The sequence below is a fragment of the Octopus bimaculoides genome, chromosome 5 (assembly GCF_001194135.2).
Source record: "Octopus bimaculoides isolate UCB-OBI-ISO-001 chromosome 5, ASM119413v2, whole genome shotgun sequence".
Classification (NCBI taxonomy): domain Eukaryota; kingdom Metazoa; phylum Mollusca; class Cephalopoda; order Octopoda; family Octopodidae; genus Octopus; species Octopus bimaculoides.
This window is the reverse complement of record NC_068985.1, coordinates 24,056,373-24,066,248: the sequence shown is the minus strand read 5'-3', so window position 1 is coordinate 24,066,248 and position 9,876 is coordinate 24,056,373. Positions and strand designations below refer to the sequence as shown.

The window sequence follows — 9,876 nt, the reverse complement described above, 5'->3', positions numbered from 1 at the left end:
CCACTACCACCACCACCACCACTACCACCACCACCACCACTACTACTACTACTACTACTACTACTACTACTACTACTACTACTACTACCACCACCACCACCACTACCAAAACCACCATCACCACCACCACCACCACTACTACTACTACTTGGACTACGATTAGGTTTGTTCCTACCGATGTCCTCCTAATTGTTTCAGCTACAATGTGAAGCGTTGTTGTTTTGTCTCCTTCTAGCTTTGAACACCTCCCTCTGCTCTTCTCGCAAGACCTTATCCCTGCAAAACCATATACCTGCAAAATCCTACCCCTGCAAGACCCTTTCCCCGTTAGCCCAACCTCGTTAACCCATCTCCACTATTACGCTGCCATCGCCGTTACCATAACTGCAGTTTCAGGATTGACATTATGCTTTGAGAATATCTGATTCCGTCTTAGGTACGAATGTGTTTATCAGCAGTGAAGCTGCGTAACTTGGTGGTTAGGATATTTGGGTCGCGATCGTAAGGTTGTGAGTTCGATACCCGACGGTGCGTTGTGTCCTTGGGCTAGACACTTTATTTCACGTTGCTCTCATCGACTCAGCAAAATTGAGCAGTAGCTATATTGCAAACGTCCAGCCTTGTGAGATTCTGTGCCACGCTGAATCTCCTTGAGATCTACGTTAAGGGTACACGTGGCTCTGGAGTGCTCAGCCACTTGCACGTTAATTTCACGAGCGAGCTGTTCCGTTGATCGGATCAACTGGAACCCTCGTCGTCGTAAGCGACGGAGTGCCAGTTCATCGTGTGGGGTGTGTGTGTGTTTTATCTTTTACTAGTTTCAGTCATTAGACTGCGGTCATACTGGACCACCGCCTTGAAGAATTTTAGTAACACACTTCTCCTATGTACTCTCCGAATCTAACATGTACCAAATTTCTTTCTTTGATTAACAATGGTAGCAAAACTATTGCTGTTGTCCTCAATACCAACATTATTCGAGATATCATTATCATGTCCATGTGTTAAAATATAAATGTTTGTTACGTCAAGTTATTTGATTGCATTCATTTTCATTTGTCTGTTTGTTTGTTCTTCAAAACGTTTTCTTTTTGAAGGCGTGATCAGTGGCAAAGTAATAGCTTATAGCTCATTCTGCTTCCCAGAAGAAAAGATTTATTAGTTAAACTCAATTCATTTCAATTTGTAAAATCTCTGAAAGATAGATTTTTTTCCCTCTACCTCATTGCCAGGAGTAGATCTCCAAAATTTCCGAAGCATCTTGCTTAGAAAATGAGAAAAGGAAGAATTTTCCATCGTTAAATAAATCGTGATTTAATCCAAGTTATCATTGAGATACCTCAAAGACATCCCTACATTTCGAGAAATAACAACAACAATAATAATAACTATCCTTATTATACAAATGATAAACCACCTATACTCTCATCATTAGCTTTATTATTACTAATATCAGCAAAATTATCGACACCATAGTCATCATATAATCACACGAGATTCACAACTTGTTTAGTGAAAAGTCGGTCTTGATCCAACAAAATCTGTGATCAAAAAGGTTGCGAGCATGGTTTGCCTATAGAAAACGCCAGGCTACATAACTCGATGTGATGTTCTTTTTCAAAAGAGTAATATGTGATTTGAGGGAGACTCCGTTGCTATTTCTAACACATAGATTCAATAGTTTACGCTTTGGCTTTATTGATTGATCTGGTCTGATTAAGGCGTAATAGGGAGAGTGGGATTGCCCCCGCTCCCACCAATCAACAAATATGAAAAATATCTAATAAATACTTCGTTGGACAAATGAGCTTAATCATATCGTTTCTTAAAAAAAAAACAGAAAGGAAAAGAAAATCGTAGAGAGAGGAAAAGGATGAGGTAAGAACTTCAAGCAAGGAAAAATAAGAAAAGGAAAAAGAAAAAAATGACTGCTTGTCATAAAATGTCGTTATCAATGATCAACTGTTATTGATGCGTTTAACTTCCTGTTTTATGTGTTCAACAAATGAACACGTACGCTCAGTTAATGAGATCTTTTGAGTTAACGAGCTAAATTTACATACCACACAATACAAATCAAATATTTTGAAAAATCAAAGGAAACTAAACAAAAAAAAAGTATCTTTTTTTGGAATGAAAATAATAAAAATAATGTAAAAATATTAATGCAATGATAAAAAAAATACCAGAAAATTCTAAAATTAAAAGAGTAAATCAAAAGAAAAATATATTAGATTTTTTTCAAATTTTATTTGAAAAACTGAAAAGAGGTTGTGAATAAAATTGAGTCAGAGAAAAAGAGAGGGAGATGGAGAGATATAAATGTTAAGAGAGAGAGAGAGAGAGAGAGAGAGAGTGTGACAGAGACAGGCAGACAGAGTGAGAGATCAGTCAGAGTAAATGAGGAATGGTAAATGAAGAATGGTAAAAAAAAAAGGTGATGATTTAAAGAAAACGTGAAATTATATAACGAAGTCTTCATAACATGGAGTTGACCCTTTAATTGTTACAATCAGTAAATAAAGGTTATTTATGACGATATCCACAGACGATGGAAGGAAAATCAAGAGAAACGAATAGGGAGAAAGAAAAGAAAAAGAGAGAGGGAGATAGGCAAAGAGAAAAACAGATAGGCAGACAGAAATTGAGATAGAGTTACATATATATATATATATATATTAATAGATATGTAAAAAGTTAGATAAATAGATAGATAGATAGATAGACGACATACTGCCAAACAGACGGGTCGACAGACAGACAGACAGATAGCTACTTACATACATACATACATACATACATACATTTACTTTTCTATTCTAGAGGGGGAATGGGGGCCAGTCGATTAGATGGACCCCAGTACGTAACTGGTACTTAATTTATCGACCCCGAAAGGATGAAAGGCGTGCTAACGTTTCTTATTTCTTTACTGCCCAAAAGTACGGCTACACACAGAGGGGACAAACAAGGACAGACAAACGGATTAAGTCGAATATATCGACCCCAGTGAGTAACTGGTACTTATTTAATCGACTCCCGAAAGGATGAAAGGCAAAGTCGACCTTGGCAGAATTTGAACTCAGAACGTAGCGGCAGACGAAATACCGCTAAGCATTTCGCCCGGCGTGCTAACGTTTCTGCCAGCTCGCCGCCTTATACATACATAGATAGATTTTATTGATTCTGAATTTGCAAAATCGGTAGAGGGCCGAACAAAATGCCTCATGGTATTTGTTTCAGCTTTGTATTACCGGGATCTATAAAATGCCGCTGGTGTACTCCGGAACTATTCAATCGACTAACCTTTTCCATTTCTAAATTCCTACCGTTGTGTATTTGTAAGAAATGTACAATAGCAGGAATTTAGCGATGGAGACAAGGTAACGGAGGCCATTACCTAAATAAACTTTCCCAGACAGGTGATGGTTGACATAACCAATGTTCAGCTTGAATTTCTGATTATTGTTGTTGTTTCTTTGTTGTTATTATTGTTGACCCCTAAAAAGGCAGTGAACTGGCAGAATCGATAGCACGCCGGGCGAAATGCTTAGCAGTGTTTCGTCTGCCGCTACGTTCTGAGTTCCAATTCCACCGAGGTCGACTTTGCCTTTCATCCTTTCGAGGTCGATTAAATAAATACCAGTTACGCACTGGGGTCGATGTAATCGACTAATCCCCTCCCCACAAATTTGAGGCCTTGTGCCTCCAGTAGAAGGGATTATTGCTGACCGCAATTCAGCCTTGACTAAACAAGCCTATAACTAAAGGCGTTCCAGAGATGGTCATCCCGTTCTTTTTACTGATATTGCGTATTTTAGACTATTTATCCAATGTGTCCTGTCACTTTCAAGACAATATAATGTAATTTGAGGCATACTTGACTACCATAAGGAGAGGCCATGCAAAGAGCTCTTTGACAGGATAGGGTTTAATAGAGATTTGGTTGCTATATCTAGCGGGCCGAACGACTGCGTGAAGGTACAATTCAGTTGAAACTATATTTTTTTTCTTATTGTTATGCGTGGCCAATAACCTAATAACCTTCAAATGTGAACAGCACCATCATATGGCATAATGGTATCTCTTCTCTCCACCCAACTCCAGAGTAAAAATAAAAAGACTAAAAGAAAACAAACAGGGCAATTTGTTAATATAGGAAATATTATATTAAAAGTAACAATGTCATATGACCAGAATTAGCCAGTTCCATGGCTATCAGTTCCTGATTAGAGCCATTTGTACTACAATGGCTCCGTCACTAATGCAAATTAGGAGTGTAACGTTACTGTTTTCCCAACGATAGATTACGTTATTGTGTTAAGAGCAGCGAGAGAGAACCATGACGTCACAAGGATTGCTCCACCACCACCACCACCACAATCTGCTTTTTTTCGGCTTATTCGAAATTTTCATTAACTGTCGAAAATCAGTGAAAGCTCTATGTTATAATTCCTGCATTGTAAATGATGATGGTATTATTAATGATGTTGCTGGTGGTAGTTATTGGGACGATGGTGGTATTGGCGGTGTTATTTGCGATGGAAGTGATGGTAGGTGTGCAAATGGCAGTGGGAAATGTGTCACTGAAAGCACCGCGCAGTAATCTCTCCTGAACAAGTCTTCAAGCGATGCGATAATATATAATAAAGTTGGTTAATAGGACTTTTTTTTTTTTGATTTTAACATCCAGCCAACATGACATAAATGTCAAATTTACTGGCAGGAAGACTGCCAGTAAATTAAATACTTCTCTGTGACGTGGAATTTTGGGAGCGTTTGACGGGGTGATGGGGTTGGTAGGGGATTTAGATAGGACATATGAAACATTGTAATCTTTTTATGATGCGGATGGAAATATTGAGTAAAACATCTCTCCAACCCATCAGTTAGAGATCAGTCAAAGATCGGTACAACTTTCAGTTTAGTTTTCCTTATTGTGGTCTTTCCAGTCGTAAAAGATAAAAGTCATAATAATATTAATTGTTTCAAATTTAAGCGTTTAAGTTCAAATCTCGCAGAGGTTGAATTTATCTTTTATCAATTTGAGGTCGATGAAATAAGTAACAGACAAATATTTAGGGTCATTGCAATCGACTTACCCACTCTCCGCAAAATTGTTGCTCCTTCTGCTAAAATTTGAATCATCATCATCATCATCATCATCATCATCATCATCATCATCATCATCATCATCATCATCATCATCATCATTATTATTATTATCATTATTAAGGTTGTAGGCTGGCAAAGTTGATAGTACACCGGACAAAATGTTTAACAGCATTTCGTCCGTCTTTACGTTTCCAGATCAATTTCCGTCCAGGATCGACTTTGCCTTTCATCCTTTCGTTGTCGATAAATTTAGTACCAGTGAAACACTGGAGTCAATGTAATCGATTTATCTCCTTCAAGATCTTAGGCCTTGTGCTTTTAATAGAAAGGATTATTATTATTATTATCATTGTTATTATTATTAGGACGGCGAGCTGGCAGAGTCGTTAACACGCCGAGCAAAATGCTTAGCGGCATTTCATTTCTCGTTACGTTCCCCCGTTCAAATTCCGCTGAGGTTGACTTTGCCTTCCATCCTGGGATCGATGTAAGCGACTTGATCCCTTTGGCTGCCCTTGTTTGTCTCCTCTATGTTTAGCCCTTTGTGGGCAATAAAGAAATAAAAATTATTATTATTATTATTATATTTAAAATATAAGGCCAAATTTTTTTTTATGGGAAGGTTATTGAAATAATATGGATATCACCGTATTTGAGCGGTGCTTATTCTATAGACCTTAGAAAGATGAACGGCAAAGTCAATCCCTCTGAGATTTGAACTCAGAATCTAAAGGAACGCGACTAACTACCGAAAGGTTTCGGCCAACCATGATCGCTACATTCATAGCTTGTGTAACACTGAAGATGTCAGTTCTAGTTTTCCTCTTTTGTTTTTCAAAAATATCTCCTCAGTTGTGGTTATTTAATCATCAACACATTAAGTATTTATTATTAACGACTGCCAGAGAAATTAAATAGTAAATACACACACGAGATGAGCAAATATAATGACGGCAAAGAACGAGAAGAAAAAAAAAACGCTCATGTTGAAGAAGCTAAAGTATTATGGCAGTGAATAGTAACAAAGAGAGAGAGAGAGAGAGGAGGAGTAAGACAAAGACAGAGAGAAAGAAAGTGAACGAGAGGAAGAGAGAGAGGGAAAGGAAAGTCAAATGGAATTAAACGCCATACTATCTTGAAAAAGCGACAGCGTGATAACAACAAAACTGAAGTATTGAGTTAGCTACGATATATTGAATTTATGAATGCGTCAGGTCATTCTGGGCGCTGTTAAAGCCGGTTAAGTGACAAGGTCTTTCAATTTTTAATGAAGTCTGAAGAAAAACGATGAATAAGAGGTGAGAAACACATATTTAAGTATTTCTAATAACCATCGACTCAATAAACAAGATGACGTCTTGGATGCGTAAATCACGTCTTTTCCATGCACATTCACGGTAATAAGGGGAGAAAATCTACATTGCGTATATAGCCAGAAGACGTCAGATTTACAAGAAGGTCTGCGCGTGTCTGGGGGAGATGCGCACGCGTGACGTGTGGGAGCAAAATAGATAGATGCCTATATACATCCATCCATCCGTCCATACATACATACATACATACATACATACACATTTACACCATTTGCACCATACATTTTTCCTGGTTCCGCATAACTATCCATGTGATCGATCTCTCTCCCTCTTTCTCCCCTCTCTCTCCCTCTCTCTCTCCCTCTTTTTTTTATATACATAAACACATGTATATATAAATACATATATATATATGTGTGTGTGTGTGTGTGTGTGTGTGTGTGTGTGTGTGTGTGTAGATTTTTGATAACAAATATTTATAATCTTTATAATCTTTCGGGCGAACGTGAAATAATTCTTTTCTAGAACTGGATCTCGAAGCACATATATATAGCTATAAATAACAGCATGTAAACTGAAGGAATACTGAATACTTTTTGTAGAGTACATATTTATTTTACGATTACCAGAAAAGTGGTGATAGAGACTCTGTGTGTGTGTGTGTGTGTGTGTGTGTGTGTGTGAAGGAGCTCAAATGTGAGTAGCTAAAAATGCTAGCTTGCAATATATTAGTAAAAAGAATCTTCTTGGACGTACAAAAGGCTGACAGCCACCCATGGTTATTTTACCCCCTGCATTGCTACACAGGCATTAGAGCTATTTTGTAATATAGGCTTATTTTCATATTTCTCCATGTCTCTGAAGTATGATTTAATAAATGCATGCACACATATGCTTACACAAACATACATACACACATACCTACATACACGCACATACATACATACATACATACATACATACATACATACATACATACATACATACATACATACATACGTACGTACGTACATATATACATCCATAGGCATAATAGGCCGGATATTGTTGTTTGGGACAGACGGGTAAAGGTATGTACCATCATAGAGGTTAGCTGCCCTGCAGATATAAATATCTCTTTGAAAATCAAAGAAAAAGAGGATATCCATGGACAACTGCTTCGAAACCTTCAGCTTCTATATCCAGGCTTATGAATTCATATTCATACCACTAATAATTGGAGCACTAGGTTTTGTTAGTAAATGCTTAAAGGAGAATCGGGATAAACTGGGATTTTCAGAAAAAGAAATCGATCGGCTGATTCGTACATTACAATTCCAACCTGTGAGTGGAACAGTAAAAATATGCAAGTTCCAAATGTGAATTTATCTGTGTTAACTACATCCCAAAGATGGATTCTTGTATCTTTCTTGGAAACCGGCTCCCTCTTCAGTGGAATATTTTAATAATTAAAAAGCAGAAGAGACATACATACATACATACATAAATATCTGTGACATTTCCAACTCTTCTTCAATGAATGCCAAAAACATGTCGGATAGTTTGTGGGCAACACCATTGATCCTAAACGCTATATTCACATCTGCGAGGCAATAGACAAAGACTATCTCAATGAGGGATGCCATGAAAGAGACGAAGATAGGAGTAACTAAGCATTGCATTGTACTTAACCCAAGATGTTTATTTTAGGCGACTCTCCTTTATAACAACACTGATACCAATATTGGTATTCTTAGCTATCCCAAGTCAACCTGAATTAGTGGGTCTATGACCAAAAACGTTCTAGCTTCAACCGATCCGCGTTTATGTACGTAGGATAAGTATTTAGGGCTATTTTATCTAATGTAATCCTTCATTTTGAAAACCGTAGGATATAATCTAAGGCGATTTTGACAGGTAATTCTACCGAACCACATGGTTCCGGGTTCAGTCCCACTGCGTGCCGCCTTGGGCAAGTGTCTTCTACTATAGCCTCGGGCCGACCAAAGCCTTCTGAGTGGATTTGGTAGACGGAAACTGAAAGAAGCCCGTCGTATATATGTATGTGTTTGTGTGTCTGAGTCCCCCCACCAACATCGCTTGAAAACCGATGCTGGTGTGTTTACGTCCCCGGTTCGGCAAAAGAGACCGATACTATAAGTACCAGGATTACAAAGAATAAGTCCTGGGGTCGATTTGCTCGACTAAAGGCGGTGCTCCAGCATGGCCACAGTCAAATGACTGAAACAGAGTAAAAGAGTAAACTAAGTAAACTCGTAGAGACAGTTTCGCAGGCTCGTAATTATAATAATTGTAAAGGATTGTGGTGTAGTCCAAATGGTAGTGTGCTGATCCATACATCATAGGGTAATACAGCAAGGTCCCTTTGGGTATTAAGTTCAAATTCATCCAGAAGAGATCAAGTTATCTTAGCCAAAACTCAGGATATTTATATCAATAACAAATCTCCACTACTCACGATATACGAGAATAAATAATAATGAATCTTAATCCAGAGCCAAGGGCCACAAACTTCAAGGAAGGAGCTATCAAATAAACTGACCCTAGCATTTAACTGGTACTTTATTTTACATCTGCAGAAGGATAAAAATAAATCCTACTTTGACTGCTTTTAAACTCGGAACTCAATTTCTCTTTCATTTCTGGCTCTAAGTGTTCTTACGTAACAGGGTTGAATATATCCCAAGCGAATGCGTTTTCCTCACATTTCTCTGCATACAAGCTTGACTTAAAAAGCATGTTTTTTTTTTCTTTTCTCTGTTGATAATAAAGTTGTTATCATGCATAATTATCCTTTAATTCATGTACTGTGGCTTACATTATGAATAAGATTTTTAGGAATAGGATTTTCTACGCTGTAAGAGATTTAGTTTATACTTTCATCCGGGTTTCAGAACCAAACGGTTTCAACATCTCTGGGTTTTTTAGGGTTATGTGGTTGCTATTTCTGCAGGTAGAAGAACCACATTGAGAAAGGAACATTTACAATCATCTTCACTAGCTTCCATTTCATAATTTTTATAATAGCGATATTTTTGGAATCCATATTACTGATTTAAAACAACCTCTGTATCTCATTATGTCTATTGATTTTTTTGAACATTAAATGTTTTTACTGAAAATTAAACTGAATTAGATTAAATCAAATTAAATTATTTATTTAAAAATTAACCCGAGATAGAAATAAATATTCCGAGAACGGTCTAAGACACTAGAACTACGTGTCTTTCATAATCTAGTGCAGTGATTCTCAACCTCTTTTGCTTATGGAGCACTTTGATTTCTATTTTATTCTACTGGACCTATACAGCCATTTGTTGTATATATATAAAAAAAACCATCTTAATGTCTTTTTTATAATTAAATAATATTAGGAATTGTATACAAATTGTTTAAACGTTTTGTATATTGTAGAAATATAAGCAATCTATTGCACATGAATTTTAACAGC

At 37.1% G+C, this 9,876-nt stretch overlaps 1 protein-coding gene across 9 annotated transcripts in view; it reads left to right on the top strand.

Annotated features, from left to right (window-relative positions):
• LOC106867714 (probable vesicular acetylcholine transporter-B) overlaps positions 1-9,876 on the top strand; it is a 292,276-nt gene that overhangs the window by 83,543 nt on the left and 198,857 nt on the right. The window contains exon 1 of one of the 9 annotated variants that reach the window (XM_014912673.2): positions 6,294-6,410. The exons of the other annotated variants lie outside the window; for them this stretch is intronic. The gene's annotated coding sequence lies outside the window, so the exon portion shown is untranslated. Of the gene's footprint in view, positions 1-6,293; positions 6,411-9,876 lie in introns of those variants that run through there. 9 annotated transcript variants of the gene reach the window in all.